This window comes from Leptosomus discolor, chromosome 9, assembly GCF_034619465.1.
Source record: "Leptosomus discolor isolate bLepDis1 chromosome 9, bLepDis1.hap2, whole genome shotgun sequence".
NCBI lineage: Eukaryota > Metazoa > Chordata > Aves > Leptosomiformes > Leptosomidae > Leptosomus > Leptosomus discolor.
Window position 1 is genome coordinate 6,504,419 of NC_141399.1, and position 22,098 is coordinate 6,526,516.

Sequence of the window (22,098 nt, forward strand, 5' to 3'; positions counted from 1 at the left end):
ATTTTATCATAAGTATGAGCCTACTGTGGGTGGCTGTGATTTAAAATTTCTAATCACCTATAGGGTCTGAGCGCATGCCTGGCAAAAGCCAAAAAGCCATCTTCTAGTCATCGCTGTTTTTTATATCTCTAGCTGAGAGGTAATAATAAAAGCATATTTTGCACTTCAAAATTATAACTCGCCTCTGTATTCTAGCCAAGACTGAACTTATCAGTAAACAAACATAAAAAAGGCAAACAGCAGTACTGATTTGTGTTATACATTGTGGAAGTCATTAACTATAACTCAGGTAGCAAAACTTATACATTCTCTCTTTGACAGTGATGACAATTTAATAGTATTTGACTCTGCTGAGTTACATGGAGCATCCTGCAGCAATGAGAGAGGTTGTTTATCAAAATGATAAACATGTTTTCATTTCCTCCTTGGCTGCATGTATGTGATCAGAAGTCTAAGGCCATCAAGAATTCACTTATTCTGGCCACCAGGCAGACATTAAGCTATTCAGGACCATCTGTGCTTGAAATGAGTTCCACTTAATGGACCTTCCTAGGGCAGGTCAGTCATAATGAATGCACGCGTGCATGAATGCATGAGCAAAGCACCGCTTAGGTGAGACTTCTTGGGTTGTTTGGCGGAGGCAGAGACGCTTGATAGATAAGATATGCCTTTCTTTTCGGGGTCATACGCCCAGCGATTTTAGAATTCAGATCCTCTGTTACATTTGCTTCTATCATTGTCAATGCACCATACAACCTAATCCAGTTGAAGGTTGTTATAAGAACTTGTGCATGGTACTTGCGAAAAAAACTGTGATACCCGAACAACTTCATGCGCTTTGCTGCTCAAATTCTGCCCTCTGTCACACGATAAGCAATCCACCATGGGAAAATGAGCAAATAAAATCATATGGACCAATTTTATCAACATTTCCAGACAATTCATTAGGACTCTTACTGATTTTGATAGCTCTATTTATACAGATTCAGCTAGACAGCCTACGTTCCAGTGTTATCATCCCCTGTGGGGTCATATACCCTTATGTTAATCTGATAAATGCTTAAGTATATGTAGATGTTGCTAGACTTAGGAGATCAGAGAAAACTTTAAACAGAATTAAAGTTCTTGAGACTCCAAGCAAATGTTTAACAACACGACAGTAAAAATTCTTCAGACACTTGAAGACTTTCTGAAAAAGTGCTTACAGAAAGTAATGGGTAAAAAATTTTGTACCCTTGCCACCTCATGTCTTTATACAAACATCCTAGAAAAAAAAAGGCAACCCTGTGATAGCCATTTTTACATTTGCTAAAAAGAATTCAGATTTGGGGGCTGCAGTTTGAAGAGTTTGCAGTTTGAATAAGCTTTGGAAACTTCCCAGGTGTAATTAATACATTCATAAGCTTTAATCAAAATGTTTATGCCATCTAATGTGCCAGAACTACAGACTACACTGTGCTCAGGGGAAAATACTATACTTTACTTTAGGAAATAATAAGCCACTACTATGTTACTTACAAAATAACATTTTTGCTTCTGACACGAGTATGTAACAGATGGAAAAATGAAGTCCCATGCTACTCCACGAGCCACTTCATGAGTGAACAAACAAGACTCCTCAACGCCGCAGTGCAGTTACACTCCAATTTCTGTTTTACGTGTAATCAACTGACAGTCCTTATTTGCCCCAGAAGGAAAAGGATCAAGCTTACAGAATGTATTTCTGCACGCAGAGAGTGACAAGGCTGCAGAGCAATCAGGCAGGGCTTAGGGTTTTTAGTCACTTTTATAAAGCTGAGGCTAACTGCACCTCAGCTGCCAGAGTGCGATCTGTTCCAACGAATCATAAACTCATTAGGTTGGAAAAGACCTCTGAGATCATCAAGTCCAACTGTTGACCCAATACCACCATGCCCACTAAACCATGTCCCAAAGTGCCGTATGTACATATTTTTTGAACACCTCCAGGATGGTGACTCCACCAATTCCCTGGGCTGCCTGTTCCAATGTTTGACCACTGTTTCAGTAAAGGATTTTTCCCTAATGTCCAATCTAAACCTCCCCTGGTGCAACTTACGGCCATTTCTTCTTGTCTTATCACTTGTTACTTGGGAGAAGAGACTGACCCCCACCTCACTACAAACTCCTTTCAGGTAGCTGTAGAGAGCGATAAGGTCTCCCCTCAGCCTCCTCTTCTCCAGACTAAACATCCCCAGTTCCCTCAGCCCCTCCTCATAAGACCTGTTCTCCAGACCCTTCACCAGCTTTGTTGCCCTTCTCTGGACACGCTCTAGCACCTCAATGTCTTTCTTGTAGTAAAGGGCCCAAAACTGCACACAGGATTCGAGGTGCGGCCTCACCAGTGCTGAGTACAGGGGAACGATCACCTCCCTACTTCTGCAAAGCAGCTGAATTAGGCCCATGAACATTAAGTAACACAAAGGTACCATCAAAAAATGGACCCAAGTACAGAAAGTTTGCATTAAGCCGTGCTTAATTCTTTCCCATTATGATAACTGATACAAATAGATTAATGGGCTACTCATTACATGCGGAGTTACAGTAACAGTGGGAATTTGTAATGCACTGCACATACTCTGCAAGGCTCCTGGTTATATACTGGATTTTTTTTTTGCCCAGTGGATCAGAATAGACTGCAGTGGTCTGTTTCTGAAATTTATATTTATATTTTCATTAATATTCAGTATTTTCATTGTTCATTGTGTGGGATATATTATTTGCAGTTTGGGAAGACTCTATGCAACAGCAGCAACATAAGCGATTCCCTCTGTGGGTCATTAAGTTTTAGGTTGGGATATCATTTTCTCGGATGTTGTTGCTATGAAAGGGTTCTGGAGATACAGGGTACCTACTCTAAAGAAAACACTGTTTGTTCACAAAAGACCAGAACAAGTAGTTCCATGAAGAGTGTCGCCAGTGAAATTTGATTTCTTGTGGATTTGCACCTTGTGGTTCATTTTGGACTCCTATTGAGATTCTTCCGATGTCTAGCTCACTTAAAAGAGTACTCATGAAGGTCACAGCTCAGCCAAGAGCCCACGGGACTCTTTCCTGGCGGGCAATACGACATTCCTGTTCAGTTCAGGCCCTGATTCCGGTATCACTGATACAACGACTCTAATTTGAGTTAAGACCAATAATGCTATTGCCTTGGTTTCTGTTGACCAGTTGCATACATGGTCAGAGTCTGGAGAAGAACTGCTGGACAAAGCAGGTCATCTACAGCTGGAAAGTAATTTCATACTGAGCCAAATTTTTGATAGATTCTGGACTCAGGATTTATAGTCTTAGAGGGGCAATGTGCATTCAGCACAGGCATCTCTGGTTATTTATGGTGCTATAAGATGATTTTCTAAGAGCAGTTTCAACAGAAAAGGCCATTTTCATGAAATCAAACTTTTCTCCAAAAATCCATAACAAAATAATTTCTAGAGGAAAATAATATCTTTAAAATATTTTGTTCAGAAGAATGTTAATATTTCATTTGAATAGTAGCTCTTTTTTTTTTTTTTTTCATTTGTATTTTATTTCCCATTTAGTATAATAGGGGAAGCAGGGATATGCAAAGCTCTAATTAGCACATGCATTTGTAGTCTTTTACAATTCTCTACTAATGCTCTCTGCCATCAGCCACAATAGACGTTTTATCTGAGAGATTTACAGATTCTTATATCTAGAATAGACTCCAATCCTCAAGAACTGGTTTATTCGCAGAAATTAAAAGTAAGTATTTTTTGTAAAGGAGAAATGGTATGGATTCTACTCCTGAATTCACAAAGAAAACGCAGAGCACACCAGTGTGTGAGATGTGGGTGGATCTAGGGCAGGCTTATGGATTTCCATATCAAACCAACATACACACTAGAGAATAGGTCTTTCTACTAAAGAGCCTTGCAAATTGATCTCCTGAGAAATTTGCACAGGACCTTATTCTTATGCATATTTTAAAAAAATCTCTTAAAGATGAATCAAAGGAAAAATGGTATCCAGAAAAACAAGGCAGCCTTCTAGCAGCTACTGCCTCTGGCACATTGCATCTCAAATGGCAGTGCAATAACCAGCGTTGGCTTAAGTATTCAAGAGGACAACAGGGCAAGAGTGGCTGGAGAGGAATGCTGATGAGGGATTTGCTTCTAGCTGTTTTTGAAGCAGAGTTATGGGTAGTTTTAATTATGATTTTGCATGCACGTGTACAGTATACACATACTCAAAAACGACAGAGTTTATGAGCAAATCTCACCTATTGTGTGTGTATGTCATCCCTGACAGACAGCAGAGTGAAAGTAATCAGGCAGAGCTGCCTGCAGAGGACCATACACATACCCCATACGTTTGATTGCTTTTTTGTCTCAGGAAGAACTGAAAGTGAATTGTAATAGGTACTATTAGCATACTTATATCAATGAACTACAAAAAGCAGATATGTAACCCATGAGACAGCCAAGAATCCAAAGTTCTCTTAGTGGGGATCTTCAGTCTTTTAATGAGATTTTTTTACTTCAAAGGGAGATCAACTTAGAGCAACTTTGAGAAATGGAAGTTAGAAATTATAAGTTTTGGTTGGATTTACAGCTGTGGAATGCAATTAAGAGATGTATACAAAGAGGCAGGACTTTGAAAATTCATAAAGAGAAGAATGTTATTTTGAGAAATAGCTTAAGTTCCATTTCAAAAAGTAACGGCTCTAAATTTCATTGACTTTCAGTGATATACGACACTCCTAGACCTAGACGTCTATATCACTTGTAAATGGGATTTCTTGGTCTAAATGATGTAGGCCTAGTAAGGCTGAGTGTAAAATCTGGAAGTACCTTTAAAAAAAATCTTGTCCTTAGCCACTTGGGTGGTTTGGAAAATGTAGCGTTTAATATGTCAGAGAGGACAGAAAAAAAAAACCAGCTTGGGCAAAATAGATGTAATAGGCCTGCATTCAAGCAGTGCTCCTCCTGTAACTTAAACTGCAGGCAGCAGTATAAAACTAGAGATTAAAAAGACCTACTATGCTATTCTGATCATTGCTTTGCAGCTGCACAATTCTTCCTCAGAACAAATTTTCTAGGTATCAAAGCTGTGGAGAAATGAACATTTCTGCTGCTGAACAGAAATGAACATTTCCAATATTGGCATCCCTAGTTCCTTGCCAGAGCACAGTGAAAATCCAAAGTGGAAGTAGGCCTGAAAATATCCGGATAATAAAACCACAGAATATTGTTCTTGGGGCCTCAAAGTGTTCTTCTAAATGCTGTCAGCAAAAGGCATCCAAAGAATGGATGTTAAATGAGTTGCAGAAAAGATGCAAAATGAAAGAAAGATAGGATAACTCTCTTTTCAGATGGAATAATTAGACTGATAAGAAATACGTGATTTAGGCAAAGCTGATGCTGAGGAATAAATATAGAAGTGTGCGTGAGAAGTAGTTACTAAGAAAGGATTTAGAAATTATTCTATGTCAACCATGCAAGCTCTGTTTGGTCCTGCTGGAGTCTCGTTCTTGCCCAACAGGCTTTCCCAAGCACCTTGATGTTTCCAGATCTCTAAAACTGCCTAATCCTTTTATTAAATGCCTTTATCTTCAGCCTACTCTGCAAATTCGGAAACTATATTACTTTTCCCATCAACCTTAAGAGAGACCCAAAATTACTTATTATGCTCATAACACATCCTTTTCTGTTTCATATGATACACAAAAATCTCACACTTTTAGGATTTCTGTTCAATATTCATAAATAAACCTACTGATTACAAAGAAGATCAGCAATAACCAACTTTAAAATCCAGGTTTTCAGCTGAGATGAAATGATGCAGGGATCTTAACCTGCTGTGGCAAAGCAGAACAATGTTGTTCTATACAGTTTTGATATGATTGCTGCAGATAAATTCATCCCCAGATAATTATATCCACTAAGGTGATTAGCCTATGGAGAGTCTATGATGTGTTTACTGAGCAGAGTAACATAGTTTATGGTAATGCTCTTGTCATGGTTTATAAATGTGTAAGCTGGTTTTTATGAAGTAGTTAGATAAGGGGTGGTGAAAGTAATGTGATCCATAAAGAATGTACAGTGATGAAAAGCTGGGAATGTAGAGATACTATAGACAGGCTGATACAGAGAATTATAACCAGCGCAAAAGGTGCATTAATCTTACAAAGAATGGCAATAAATAAAATAAAAAGGAGGAACGAAACAAAAAGAATTTGGCCAATGTGTAAAACCGAGATGTTAGGGTGGGATCAAAGTGAAGATGTTTTTAGTGGGATCTCTTACACATGAGTCATCTTGCTACGGTGCCAGTAACATTTTCGTCAATGGGGTTGACCACGTTACAAAATCCACGAAAAAGAAAACAAAGGACCATAAGTTATAGCATACGTAAGGAAAATGTCGCTGTACAGGTGCTGCGTGCCATGAGCAGCAGCAGTAAATTCTATCCTCTGCCGCAGCTAGGCAATGTAAAGCAATCATTCCTCATTCATTTTTCAGTGGAAAAGTGCGTACATTATCCCATCCCATATATTCCTCGAGTCCTTCACACCGTGACCAGCAGCAGCTGGTCTGACACTTGAGTAGGAATCGGTACCTTTGCCAGGAACTGGCTGTAGAATGGTACAGAAAGACAGAGGATGGACCTGAAGGAACAGAAGCAATCAGTTGTTTTTGCATGGAAAGCATTTTACACTGCATACATTATCCATAGCAGAAGAACCTGGTAGTCTCCAGCCTAAGGAATTTATAGCACACTCATTACTGAACCTTATTTAGCTTCAAGTGCAGTCAAACACTTCAGTTAATGTTACGGACTGGACATGTGAAGAGCAATATTATACTGTGGTTATAAATTAACAAGTTAAAAAAATTCTCTCTCAAAAGAATCTATTTCAACCAGACCTAAGCATGATTAAGCTGTTTTACTACTGGTCAGGACCAAACTACGTCTGAGGAAGAGGGAGGGAAGCAGAGGATGACACGGGATTCAGACCTTACTGTTCTCAAAATTTAACTCTTCACTGCAGCTGCTTCTATGGGAAGCCTTAGTGGAAGGGTGGTTGCCTCCTCCTCACCAAAATTTTAAGTGAGAGGACAGTGACAGTATTTTATTTAGGGATAACTTTTGGTTCCTCTTATTTTCTTCTTTTTGTTTTGTTGACATTCATCTCAAATAAAATAAGTCTGACTGATTTTCTCTTCTTCTACTTTAAACATTACCCAAACCTCCTTTCCTCTACATTTTCCCATAGTCACTATCCTGAGCTGCCTTTTTTTTGCATGAGTCTCCATGTTTTGATGTCTCTCTCCTCCCTGTTTCTGTTGATGAGCAATATTTTATTTCCTGTCACCTTGATTTGCTCTGTCTTTCCACTCCAGCTCTCAGCACACAATTCTAACTCTGATTTATTCTGGTTCCCCCCGCTCTCTCTGTCTCTCTCTCCTTTTTTTTTTTTTTTGTAACTGCATTGAATGTTTCTCTCTTTGACAATTTCTTTCTCTTCTCTCTTGAAGCTCCTGGTGAACAACACAATGCAGTACTACCTCCTAATAATTGATCATCTGGCTCTTGTTCAGATTTGTACTGCTTCTTTGAATACATGTGCAATTCAGTTCACTCTGTTCCCTTATAATATGAATAAAAAGGGCTGCATACTTGATTGGAAATATGTGAAGTCTAGTGAGCAAATAATTTCCTACTTTGAAAACAACGTGTGATACGTTACAGCATTGGCTTGAAATTCCTATTAATTTATTTTTTATTAGTTAAACAGTAGCAATGTGCAGGGAGCTCTGCGGTTAGCAGAACCAGAGGCCAGGCAGAAAATGCGTTTATTTTTCTCTCTCTTGTTTACTCATTGTAATGATAAGTATTCATCCAAACAGTATCTCTGAGAATTTACAATAGTTTTGTTGTTTTTTTTTTTAATTAAAAGTTGCTTTTTAAACAGTTGTTTGTTTTTTTTTTAAACTAAAACCTTTTTGGTGAAAAACTTTGACACTTCGTTGGCAAACATCAATAAATTTAAATTCAAGATAAAATCCCTATGTCTCAGGGGCATTATAATTCAAATTCTACTACTACTTTATCTAATGATTTCCATTAGTATTACTTTATGAAATTTTATGCCATACTCACATCCTCATCAAAAAGGGGAAAGTATTTTGAAAGCTGAAGTCCAGACAGAGAAGGAAATAAGAAATTATTTGAACTATGTCTCTTGCGATCACAAAGGAGCCATTTTGCATTTAAAAAAAAAAAAAAATATCAACTTTTAGTCCAAAATAAACAAAACAATATATTTCAAGGTAATCATACAAAAAGAAAAAACGATATATGCACATGTCCTTGTGCATGTACTGCAACTTCCTAAGGAAAAGCAGCTAGTCTGATGTGCTGGAGCTAATTGCAGCACTGCATGCAAATTGTTGTCCTTCCCTTGGTTCTTCTTAGACGTGTCCTGATGCATGTCCAGCTTTGTCCACTTTCGAGCTAGCTGGAAAATCACCATTTCATTCAACCCCAAATGTTTTGCTTTAGGTAGCTCAGGTTTAATTACCATCCCACAGGGCTCATGTACATCCAGGGAGTGCAGCTCCAAGTGAGCCCCACCAGAGAAACTATGCTAATGCCCTGAACCCTCAGTTCAGCTACCTGAATTTGCAATCTTGAAAGTTTTGGACAACATTGAATATAAACTGGGCTATCATTACAAATAAAAAAAAAAATGAGAAATGTCTGCAAACTAGAAATAGGGTATTTCTGCCAAATTTCTAATAGACTGTTGGAAATTAGAAGCAGAAGAGGTCATCTTGCCCAGTTCTTTCCCGGTATCAAAATGTTTCCCTCCGCACACTCATGAGCATCTTGCTCAATTTATTTTCACATTATTTAAGCAACTGGGCTTCTGCTGGTGCAACAGGGGATCCTCTGAAGATACTATTCTAGCATTTAATGTGATCTACCGTTGGGCTGAACAGCAAAAAAAAATGTTCTGTGTTTTCTTTTGCTCAGTTTTCCTCATTAACCCTAATTGTAATGCTTGACCAACTGAACACAACCATTCCCTATTCTATGTTTACAGATGTCAGATATGTTTCAGACGGTCATCACATACCCCATTGTCATTATCACCACTTAGACAAGCTGTGCATTTGCGGCTTCTCTTCATCTTTCTTCATAAGCCTGCCTCGATCACCTTCATTATGTCTTCAGCTCTTCTCTGCATCATTAACATCACTGGTACTAATGTTTTTAAAATTTCACTGTATAACAATAACATTATTATTAACAGTGATAAAAATTCTATGCTCTTAATCTGACAAGTGTTATTATCTCAATTTAGGAGAGGAAATCTGCCCTATTTTCCCAATCCAGCATTTATCTCTAGTCTGCTCTTCAGTGCTGTTAACCAAAACATAGACAACCAACACAAATTAGTCAAGTTTCAAGAATATTTGAGCATCGGCTATCAACTATCAGATACACAGACATTTATCTATTACTGTTTAGGCACGTAAGCACTATGAATGTAGACAAAGAATGAAGAACAAGGGGTAGATAGAAACAGAGACAGATGCTGTGTAATAGAAAATCTAGCCAACAGTCTGAGAGTGGAAGAGGAATGCCATACCTAATTGAAATGGCGCTCTGTAGTTTCCAGCAGTGTTCTCAACAAGGAGAGAGACTATTACCTCCTGCTTTTTGAGAAAATGCCATCACTTTTCTGGTTTGTTTTTTTTTTTTTTTTTTTTCATCCCCACTGTAGCAGCTAGCAATTTCCCAGCATTAATACTCAAATACTTCTTTTCCCCAGATGTATTAGTTTATATTTTTCTAGTTCCACTCACATTATTTTCTGGGCCTTCAAATTTTTCTGATCTTTTTTATTATGAGCCTCAGACTTCAGTGACATCACATATTTTAATATCACTGGTAAACGGGCAGTGACCCTGTTTCCTGTGAGCCACAACCTGAATAGAGCAGGCCCCAAATATTTATTTTAAAACTTGAAAGATGAAAGTGATTTTTTGTTTGTCAGAAAACTAAACTTACATTCGCAATACCTCTAGGGCCCAAAATGGAGGAAGTAGAACAAAGTTTTAAGCCCAACCTGCTAAGATATCCAGCACCGCAAAAATGTGGGTTGCCTTCTTTTTCCAAAGGGAGTCTTCTTGCTGCTATCTAACTGCACACTAACAAAGAGGGAATTTAACCCTGCAGCCGGGGAAACTACTGACTTTCCACTGAACAAACAAAAATGTAATATCAGAAATACCTTTAAGGCAGACTTGGTTGACAAACAGGTGTTCTTTCTGTAAGACAGTTTTCTTATTGATCTGTGCTAACATCTTGTAGAAGTGAACAATCTCATTGCCATGTCAAAGGCTAACCATCTGTGAACAAGTAATGCAGCCAGAAAATCCATGTTGCTACAATAATAACTTGAGGACGTGGGTCTTATTTCAATCACCACAAGAAGACATCCACAGAAAACATCTAAAAAATTTATTTCTGATAAATTAGTGTATCTAGAAAAATACTTTTGCTTACATAAATTTAATCTAAATAAATCACAATAGTTTACACACCCTACCAAGCAAATAAGTTACTGAAATAATTGAAAAGTTCATTTATTCCAATTTCTTCTTTGATATTGCAATCGCCTTCTCAGTCTCATGCATTGTATCCCTTCTCTTATTTGTAAAGCATAATTCTTTCTGTGGGACAAATTACCTCTTCAATATCTGAATATATATGTTAATACTTTCAGGATCAGATACTTCTTTTCACATCAATAAACAATATTTGGCCATACTGGAACCAGAATTTTAGACTTAAAGACCATTCTGAGTGATTGATATGCAAGCACAGGATCATACCAAGAGGCAGTCCAGTGAATTAATAGTGCTGGAACACAAATGTAATGGTAGGACTTTCTCAGATCAGGAGATGGTCTTGTGAGAAATTTTCTAGCTCAGTGAGATAGCACTAGGTCCTCAATAATTGTCATGTCAAGATGCTGAGGTTGCTGGGAACCTGTTTTGAGTGAGGGATTTAATAATCTACTGCTCCCTTAAAAACGTGAACCAGGAGCTTCCTCATATCAAGGCCGTGAATTTATTATCATTATTACTATTACTAATCTTCCTTGAGAAGTTACTGGACTTTGCCCAGTCTGTATCTAAGTGTTACATGTATGGTTTCATTATTGAAAAATCTAAAGTTCTGGCTAGATCTGGAAGGCTTAAACTTTGCCCTCCTGCTCACTGGCTATGCTCACGGAACAGCCTCACAGAGACCACCAGTGTGGGATCCAGAAACGACTGTGGTTCCCATCCTCCTGATGATGACCTGCAAGGAGCAAAGATGAGCTCATGGTCTTTTCCACCCTGGTGTAATCGGTGAGAGCACTTGGGCGCAAATGTTGCGCTGGTACAGTTGAATACTAAGATGTTTGGCATAACTAGCAACTACTGAAGTGCAAATTTCTGTACCTTCCCATTTATATCTAAGATAAAGGTGTCAGTGCAGAGAGCGTGGAGCAGAAAGCACATTGGATTGTAACATTTGAGCTCCTGGTCCTGAGCTGCAGCAGAGACAGAGTCAAGGAGGGCATCTTTACCCTAAAAACTTTTCAGCTCAGTGCACTGCACAAGAGAAAGCTGGTCTGGGAAGAGGCAAAATGGGACACAGCTGCCCCAAATTTCCCATTCTTCTTTCCTGCTTTGCTCGTCATGGTTTTATTGCAGCAATCAAAAGCTTGTCATCCCCAACAAATGTAGGCAAGCTATCTTTGAGGTTTACTCAATTTGTGCATAAATATTCCACTGCTTGCTGCTTTCCAAACAGATCAAATCTCCTGGGCATTTGTGGTCTCCTCCCCACTATTGCTATTTGGTTGACTTGCTTCAGCTGACAATTTGCACGATCTTGAAGCATTGATTCCAATTCTTTTTAAACTAGGTTGGATAAAGAAAGTATTGTAGAGACTGACAATAGAAAAAGCTACTGCAGAGAGCTACAGTAGAAAATACAGCGCTGTCAGTAATTCAGTGAACTCACAGTTCTCTTTTCTTGTGCTCTTTCAACCCAAAACCTCAAAAACAACCAATTGGCACTTCTTGATCTATATTTGCATACTTGTTTACTTTTCAAAGTAATTAGCTTTTAAAGTATTACCAGGGAACCGAACAAATGTACCGTTTAGTTCCAATAACAATACAAGAGAAACTGCATTTGAATGAATTTACTTTGCTGGTACCATGCATGTATCAGCCGAGTGAACACTTGATGTTGAACATTAATTATACAAACAAAAGAAATGGCACAAAGCTGCTGTCTCTGTTAGTTTTCTTCAAAGATTAATCCTTGTTTATGTTAGAGGTTTTGTGTCCTAAATAAATTGCTAACTGTGACTGCTTCAAAAGGGACGATATTTAAGATGATTGAAAATATGCACTGATCAATGCCCTAGACAAACAAGCTCTTAGCTGTTGATGCTCACTCACTGACCCTCACTCAATAGGAAATTCTTTTTATCATGCTGTGAATTTCATCAGACGGTCATCAGCATGATGGACTGATGATAGCTCTGCTCCCTTCTGGACAGTTATCTAACATATGGTCTTTCCAGTCAACTGTTCTTGGTTTTATGGCTTTGTTTCTGATCCTCAAGAGAAAGAGAATAAGCACTTGAGGATCAGAACAAGGCAAAAAAGAAAAGTGTAAAACTGCACTGAAACTTCTTGAAGAAACACAGGTTTAGTAAAAGTGAATGTTTAAGCTAAACTCCTTGGATACTTTAGGCTGTTAATTTTTAACAAAAAAAAAAAAAAAGAGAGAAAAAAGCCATTTTTGCAAAAGATTATGACAATCATCTTTACTAAAGATGCAGACTGCAAAAGTCAATAGCAAGCAATAAAAAACTAATCTCCTGTTTCAGCCAAAGTCCCTTGGGTGAGAACGAAACGATGTCCTAAGAAAACTCCGGGCACTTCGCAAACAGCAGACACCACCTCATCAAGATTATTTTTTGAGAAGTATCATCCACTGCTCTTTGTGCCAATCCCATAAGATAGCAAGGTCTAGTTATTGGCTGCTACCCTGCAGATTCTTGAAAGCCCTCCATAGAATTAGGCTTCACTAACCTGGTTATCAAACCATGACATCCATCACATCCTTACTCATTGCTTCCTGATAGGTAGCTTTGGTGTGTGTGCAACAAGAAATACAAACTCTGAAGAGCTTAATCACACTGTAAAATTCATTAGCAAGATGATTTAGGAACATTCAGAGTCACAAGAGGGTCAATCTCTCTACGCAGTTTCCCATCATAAAGCCAAACCAGATACCACTTGCACTCTTCTCCATGCTGTAAGCATTGAAATGAAGAAAAACAAAATACAAGTAACCTATTTCCACTAGGCAAAGAAGATAGCAGTGTTAATGTTCCTCGTGGAACATTATGGAATATTCCCTCACGGAAGATGCTCAAATACTGTCATGGCGAATGCCAATATAAGCCATTAGAAAAGTGACAGGATGCTGACTTGGATAGTGATATGGCACTCAAATTCATGCTGCAGTTTAATACACTCATCTCTTCCCTGATGGAACTGCCTACATGTTGGCTGTGTGTCATCATGTCCCACCCCAGAGAAGATTGCCCTGTAGCATGATCCCCAATAGTGTTATCTATTTTTTACTCCTTTGCATGAGGTAGAACACCTTTTATGAAGCTTACCTGGTGAATGGACCTGACATAACCTGGTGCGACTTCTTTAAATGAATGAAGTTATATAAAGAAAATGCTTTCTCTCTTATTTGTAAAGGTCTGAGATATTTAGTATGGAAGCCACTACTAGAGAAGTGTAAAAATAAGGGCTTACGATTCATTCAAAATTCACAAAGAAAAAATATAAGCTGGAAGAAACTAGATATATATCTTCAAGGGAAGGTTCGTAATTCTGTGTTTAAAAGCCTTTTGAACATACTTTTAGTCTCTCACGAACAGTAAATGACAGTTATGAGGGCAGCTGCTACACATGACAGTCCTCTGAACAGCTGATCTGACATATAACAGCAATTCTGGGGCTCTCTGCAGCCTGCATACAATGTTACCACTTAACTCTTGTGAACAAGACAGTTCTCCACTGACCCTGCTAGCTGAAAGAATAACTAAATCAAGTTTTTCCACAGTAGCTGCTGATTTGTGGTGTCTAGTTGGAGATGCACTAAGAGACCTGAGTACTAGAAAAGGTTAAAGGTAAATACGCTGAAAACCAGGCACCTTTCAGAAACTTCAATTCTGGCCACAAAACAGAGTCTTCCAAAATCACTTACTGTTCAGGAAGGCATTTGCTTTAGGTCTGACTTTATTCATAATGAAGCCAATAAACATTTGTTAATAAAACTCGGTAAAATAAAAATATAAAGTGAATAGGGTAGGATAAAAAAAAAAGTCAATTACAACTCTGTGAAGCAACCCCAAAAGCCCCATATGAAGAGATTAATTTTGCTCAAGTGTAAAAAGTAAATATTAAACTGACGGTGACTAATATTAGTAAAGAACAAAATTTGAACATTTCTAACCAAAATAAGAGTGACTTTCTGGAAAAGACTATTATTAGACGTTCTGAACAAGAGGTGTGGTTTAAAATTATGTGTAATCAGGGTAGTGCTAAATGTCAGGGAAAAATGAATTCACTGTGTCTTCCAGTAGCAAGCCCAGGAGTTATGACAGACTATGCAGTTGAAGGTTCAAATAACGGAGACTTTCTCACAAGGCACACAAACAGAAAGTTTTCCATGAGTTCATGAAGTGATTAGACAATCAAATGGGAGAAAACTCTTCTAAGGGTTACTAAACATGATACCTGAGTCACAAGCCACCAAAACCTGGGAAGATCTAGGGGGAAACTCTCCCCAGTTTTTTTGTCACTCCTGTACTCTGCCTTAGCATGTGCTGTGACTGCTACTGGAGACAAGATACTGGATTCCTTGCCTGACCCAGTATGGTTGTTTTTATATCCCCAGAGATAGTTCCAATGTCCCAGAGGTCATTCTTCTAGTCATCTGAAAAGAGTAACCCACTGAAAGTATCACCAAGTTATTTAGGACACGTATTCCTAACATAAATCACATATTGGGAATTTCATATCCCTTTGCAGGGCTTGCATTTCCATTATTTCTGCTCTTATCCAGAGCAAATTTCCTTCATGCTTCCATCTCCTGTATATTCTTTCTACTCAATCCACATCAGTTTTGACATGCTCTCTCAAAAGAAGACTTGAGCTATGAAATGCCGTCAGAAATACACACTGAAATTTTTATTTCTTTCTTTCACCTCTGACAGCCTGCCTTGCAGAACCTTGTCCGGAGTCACTGCTACAGGACAGAGCAAGGAAGGAAATGTCAAAGTTGTCATGCACATTCCCCAGTTCTTTGATTTCCGTTGCTAGCCACACCTTCTCCAAAACCTCTTTGTGCTTAGGCTTCAAGCTAAGGATGAATCTCCCACGCACCTGAGAAATCCTCAGATTGTCCCAGGTTCACTGTTAAATGGCCCTTAAACACGTACAAACCTGGAACATAAATACTGTCAAACAAGATCAGAATCATTGTCCGTCATCTGTTCTGCACTCATTCTGACAGATGAAACTCAAAGGGCTTCAAAGGAACATTGAAGAAGTGAATAAATGGGACAATTATACACTTATATTCCAGGGAATAAGAGCTCCTATTCCTTTGGAAGCATTTTTAATCCTAGGCAAATTCATGATGTGCAAATGATCCAGCAAAGTATCCGTATTATTTTATGTCCCTTGTAGTACTGATATGCCATGCATTTCACATATTTTACATGAGGTTATTAATAAATATTTTAAAACTGGTTCCCTAAATCAGTTTCATAAATTTCTTGAGTATCTGCACTCATCCGTTAAGAAAGCTGCAAATATAACTGTTACTCTGCCTTCCATTTCATGCCTCTTCATGAGTTTTTCTCTACTGTATGTGGTCACTGACACATCAATCTTTGCTCATCTAAAGCTATTTCCTTGTCTCTCAAACCTATTACGTGGCTCCTCTTTTAGGTTTCACTGGTGCTTTTGATTTGATGATAGAAGGGTGGATGTGAATCCATCAGTAGACACATCTTAAATTCTCATAATGACATTCAAGAATTCAGTATTCAATCCAGTATTTCCCACCTCATTTTTATCCTAGTCTCCTGGAGCAAGCATTTCGGTAGTCACTGGTTTGGGCACACTTGTTTCATTTCGTCACAGTCTTTTCCAATAACCAATGCTTTCACAATAAACCACCCTCTGCAGTTTGACCAGACAGGTTATTTTCCCCCCACCATTACAAGATCAGTAGGTGGCCCCAGATGACTCACCCCTGGGACAACTCTAGCTCTGCTTTCTGATAATTCTTAACCTCCTTCTCTATTTTCTTCCTATCTTCTGGGGCTTGAACTCCTGTTATGCTATTCTGCAGTCTCCGCTAGCCCCTAGAAACGATTCACCACACGTTCCCCTGAGTGCTCTTGTCTCTCCGTAGTTTACATCTTGACAACATCACCTTCCCTAGTTCTTCACTTACGTGATCCTTCTCAGATCCATTATTCATTTTCAGAGCACAATGTTGCTAACCAGATCACATGTTGGATCATGTTAACTACAGTGCACAGTGAGCAGATGTTCTGTTTAGGAGATGAATCAGATTTTTGAATTGAGCAGTTAGGATTTAATTAGTGCCCAGTACGGTGAGGAACATCCACAAGGACTAGCTTTAGCCCAGAGATGATTGTTTAAGTGGCACTTTAAACGCCCATCTCCCTCCATTGAATATAAAGGCAGAATAATGCCCCAAGCTTAAAATTAGCCTTTGTGATTTTCCTTCTGTGAACACATTTTTTTGTCTTATTTTTCCTGCTTTTATCAACACTGAAAATCATCTGCCCTTATATTACCTATTCATCTAGTTTTCTTAGTCCCTGTGAAACTCTGTCATGTTCTCCATCACTCAAGACTGTCATCTGTATCAGTCTTTCTAAGTCAAGTCTCTCCATGTGTTTCAAATTATTTTAAAAAATATTTTTTTCACACCATACTTTTCCAGACTTGCCAGATCATTGCCCAAACCTTTAGTAAATGTAATTTATGGAAACATCTCTTAATGCTAATTAACATTAAAAAGAAGAGATAACAGCAATAAACATTTTTGTGTACCTCTGGAAATACTTGAAGGAAGTGTAGCACGTTAAAGGCGTTACTGAAGATAATTCCATTATTTGCACACACACACATATACGAGCATTATTTCAATTACCTTGTCCTGGCTACCCAAAGATAAAGGGTGGGTCTTAATTTTAAGACTGGTCTGCATGAGTGTGAAAAAATTTCATGTTACAGCAGGGACCACAAACCACACACACATTATAGCAGTAGTTGTGCATGTCAGCCTGTAGAAACTCTAGATGTGCATGCACAGGGTGGGCAAATCTGCACATCAGCATCCATCCAGTCTGAAACCTGAGCATGCCTGACTGCGGTCTGTGCGCAGATAGAAAGTTTTCCATGTTATACCCATAGGGCCTGTTACAGAAAATCCGTGTTCATTAGCAATGAGCAGTACATTTTTCTATATTTTTTCAGAACATTAAAATACGTTCTGTAATATATTTTTAGCTCAGTTCATTAAATGCACACACAAACATGCTCACATATCTATAATTCCACTAGGCTAATCTTACAGTTTTGCTAAGCAATATTAAACACTGTACTGCGTATTTTGTGTGTTACTATTACTGCCATGAGCTTCACAACCTTAATTGCCAGAGTGACAATATTTCAGACAAAGTTGTGAATTGAGGCCATTGTTGGAAGGCTATGAATTACATCTGAAGTGGTGGAGGGCAGATATTCGACATCAGGGGGTTTGTGTGGAAGTGTTAGAATTTTATTCATGCAAAGCCAATTCTGCTGAATACCATCCATGCCTACAAGGTATTGTACGTCACTAAGGGATATGTCAAGTTCTGTCTACCACACTGCTTGATCCTTGGTGCCAATCATCAAAAAGCAATTGGAGAAAAGGCAAAATGCTATCACCCTTGTATATGGTGTTTTAAAACATACTTTTGGACTGTGGATAATGCCCTTATGCTTGGGCCTTTTCACAAACTAGCTCCTGTCCACTTTGATTTGTCCTTTGATTGCAGCAGGTCACACATAACTGTACAGCAACTCCGACAAATATCTGTAGCACTACTCTACTTCAATTTCTCAGTTTCAAGCTAGGTGTTGCATATGGAGCAAGGAGGTATTTCTACTCTTAGCAAAACACTTATTGGGTGTCTAAACATAATTCAAAGATAAAACAGAAGGGAAAAGCTGTCTCTCTGATAATACAGTAGAATCAATAGCAATAATTAACTAATCAGATGGTAATAATATACGGAAGTGGAATGGAGAAAGAAAAAACCCCAAAGTTCAGATTCAGCAGCATCAGGAACTTGAAGATAATAGACATTTCTGTCCCTGGCTCAGCTCCCACTCACTTTGAATTCCCCCAGCTATTCTGAGCATATGTAGCAAAATCCACTGAAATATCTTTCTAAGACGCTTCTCAGGAATTAACGCAGCTGGAAAGAAACCTAACTCATCAAGACAGCTCACAGTGGTAAAGTTGAGAGGAAATTTGGTCCCTGTATGCCATACAAAATCACAAGGTGAAATCCTGGTCGCACTGAAGAAATTGATGAGTACGGACAGGACTTCACTCTATCTGCTTAGTTATTTAAACTGAAAACAACCTTATTTATGGAGTGTGGACTGCACAAAACTAATCTGCCTCCATTTTATCTGTGCAACCTTTTCCCAGCCTCTGGTGAAGGATTTCAACCTCTAAATGCAAGAGGGTAAGTAGAATCTGAAAGTTAATTCTGTGGAGTTGTTCCTTTCTCCCCTGTTCTAGGCTGTAAATGATTCAATTACTAGGACATCATCGAAAAGTCTCTGAAGTTTATTCACCACACTCCCAGGGATCCAAGTCTTTCCTTAGTTAATTTTGTCATACAGTAGTATCTTTCCACATGTGTTAACCTCCAAGATTGGATAGGTTTATTGTTTTCGTTTTCTACCAAAATAGCTCAAGGAAGAGAAAGAAAGGATGAAATAAAACACTCAAAGGAACACGCAACACCAGACCAATGTGTCTGGCTGTTGAAGCTGAAGGGATCCAGCCAAAAACCTACTCTAATAAAGGCAGTTTTGCATCCCTTTACTGCTTCTAAAGCAACCCTCAAATGATGTGAATCAGTGCTTCCTGAAAACTTCAGTAAACCCACAGTATTCTTACGTCATTTACTGAATCTTCCCTTTTAATATCAATTGTTAACTGCAATATAAAATACCAATTGAATTATGTCCTGATAGTTTTTGCTTGAATAAAATACAGTCAGGCTTTACTTTTAGTTACATTAATATTTAATCTGCAGTAAATTTCATGCCTATTCTAACTAAAAGCAAGGGTAAAACTAATAAATCAATTCTATATTGCTGTTAAGGGATGCCCCCTTCTACAATTGTGTATTCCTTTTACGTGACAGATTTCTACTCTCCATCAGTAAAACGTTACATGGGAACAACAGAAACAGCACCATGGTTGAGTTAGGACCCGCTAATAATTTCATTTTAGAAATATCGAGTAGTGTCAAACCTATGGAATGGTTACAAAAGTAAATACATTATTCTTTTAATTGAAGTATGATAAAACCTTTTTCTTCCTCTTTCATTATATTGTCAACATACCAACGTGTAGTACAGTGGTCTATTGTTCAGCATAAACCAGTAAGATTTCCACACAGATCAGTCTTTTAAATATCTTTGTGTCTTAATATGACACCAAACTGTGAATTTAAACAGTTGCATATGTCGTATTTTTTTGTACAGAATGTATTTCAAGTGACTAGCTAGAACAGTATTAGCAACACAAATCCAACGAATTCTCAAACTGCTGAGGAAGCCATTGTATGACAGGGGAAATCTACCAAGTAACCAATGAAGTAAATTTTGCCCTATTTCTTCCATCTGCAGACCCCTTTGTCTCTCGATACTTACCAGATGACAGTGCAAGTTGGCACTGAAGGAAGTTTTGAATTAGCCAATAATACCACTGTGATCCAGTAACTAATGAATTGTGTCACTTACAGCTGGAACAAAGTAAAAATCAGTAGTTAACCAGGCAGCAATCAGCTCAGTCCCTGAGGAGGTACACGTTCTTAGAAAACACATTTAGGTGTTCAGGTGACCACCTAATATGCTTTGATGTTTTCTTTCCAGTCCTCCAGCTTTATTATGGAACAGCTTAAACATTACAGACAATTATGTACAGAACACGGTCAAGGAGTGTCCTGACCGTGTCCATACAGTATCCAAACTCCTTCACAACTTCCTTCAGCAGTCCTTATAAAACTGCTTGAAAGTATGGGTGAAAACAATGAACACTATCTGTACATCATAACATTTGCTTTTATGAGTGATGAAAACATGTCAAAAACCAGAAGTATTTCCAAACCGAACATGGTTTTCCTAAGAAAATTCATAGGCATCAGGTGTTGAAACCATTTGGTCCTGCATTATGTATTTACATATTTGGACAAAAATCATACAATGACAATTCCCAAAGCTTTTTGAGTAACACACCATGAACAACAAGGAAACTTCCTCATTAGACCCCTAACATCTAATTTTCATTAGAAATAATGTTATGTAATCATCTAGTTTTGACATTGCAGAATCAGATCCACCCCATCACGGCTCTAATGGCAACAAGCGGTGACCACACCCAGGGAACAGCATTTTTAGCAGTGCATATACCACACTAACCCAGCGCTAACTGCTTTATGAACAACTGTATCACCTCTTCCTAGTGATCTGCTGGGGCCATCATAGTAACTCCCTGCTATATGCTTAAATTTGTTGTATTTTCTTAAAGGAGCGGTTGTTTGGCTGCCCGGAGACAGTTTTCTACCCTGGATGAGTTAATAAAGTAACAGTGCATCTATTTATTTGAGAAAGGTTATTGCCACAGCAAGAATGACTGGAAGTTACTTGACAGGTTTTTTTAGTTTGGAAAGAAAACAGAGTTTCAGAAAGGACTTGATTTTTGGATTCCTGCACTTAGTTTTTATGGCTGCTACAATTTACTACAAGAGTTGTGCAGTAATGCAAAATGTCAAAAAAGTGAATGTTTTTCAATTGCTTTCACTGCTATCCAGCTCAGGAAAATGACCGTTAAAGCTCAGTTAGAACATGTCCGAAAATAACCTTTATTATAATGAAGTAATAATTATATCTTAACTAAAAAAATCAAGAACCTTGATAATGTTTTCTATTGGGTTTGCCCCATTTATTATTTTAACTTCAGGTAAAGATCCCTGTCTCATTAAAGGTGACCGATGCCCTCCATCACCTGTAAGGTTTCCTACAAACTTCAAATCTCCCTGCAGGACCCCCTCCTGCCTGGGCTGGGACCCTCTTTAGCTCTCAGGGTTTCCCACCACAGGCAAGCTGCTTCCCTGCCGAGTGGGACTGCTGCTTTCCTCACCCCATATACTCCCTTCTGAGGAGCCTCTGAAATGTTGCCTCTTCCCCCAAATATAAAGATATTTAATGGCAATGTGCACACAGTTAATACAATCCCATCCCCGGGAACTTTATGAGATTATTCTGTAATTTCAGTAATTAGATATTTTAGATTCATCAACATAATTTGCATAGTGTCAGTCACTGTAGAGACTATTCACCAAACAAAATCAGAATGAGCCCTTTTGTGTGTGTTTTTTCTCTTGCAGATGGAGCAAAATGTTTAGTCATCATTCTTCCCATCACAGGTGGCAATCCCATTTTCTCAGTGACTATGCCTCTTATTATTTATCTGCTACTTTCTTGCTGTTCCTCTAATTCTTTTTTAATCTTTGCACTATCCTACAGTTGTTCCTGAATACTGATGTCTCCTAGAGTCTTCGTCCCTTAAAAAGCCAGATAATGCAGCAAGTAGCTGCTAGAGATGTAAAATAAA

The 22,098-nt window shown here is 38.3% G+C and overlaps 1 protein-coding gene across 2 annotated transcripts in view; it reads right to left on the minus strand.

Annotated features, from left to right (window-relative positions):
• TAFA1 (TAFA chemokine like family member 1) overlaps positions 1-22,098 on the minus strand; it is a 230,397-nt gene that overhangs the window by 50,499 nt on the left and 157,800 nt on the right. The gene's annotated exons all lie outside the window — the stretch shown is intronic.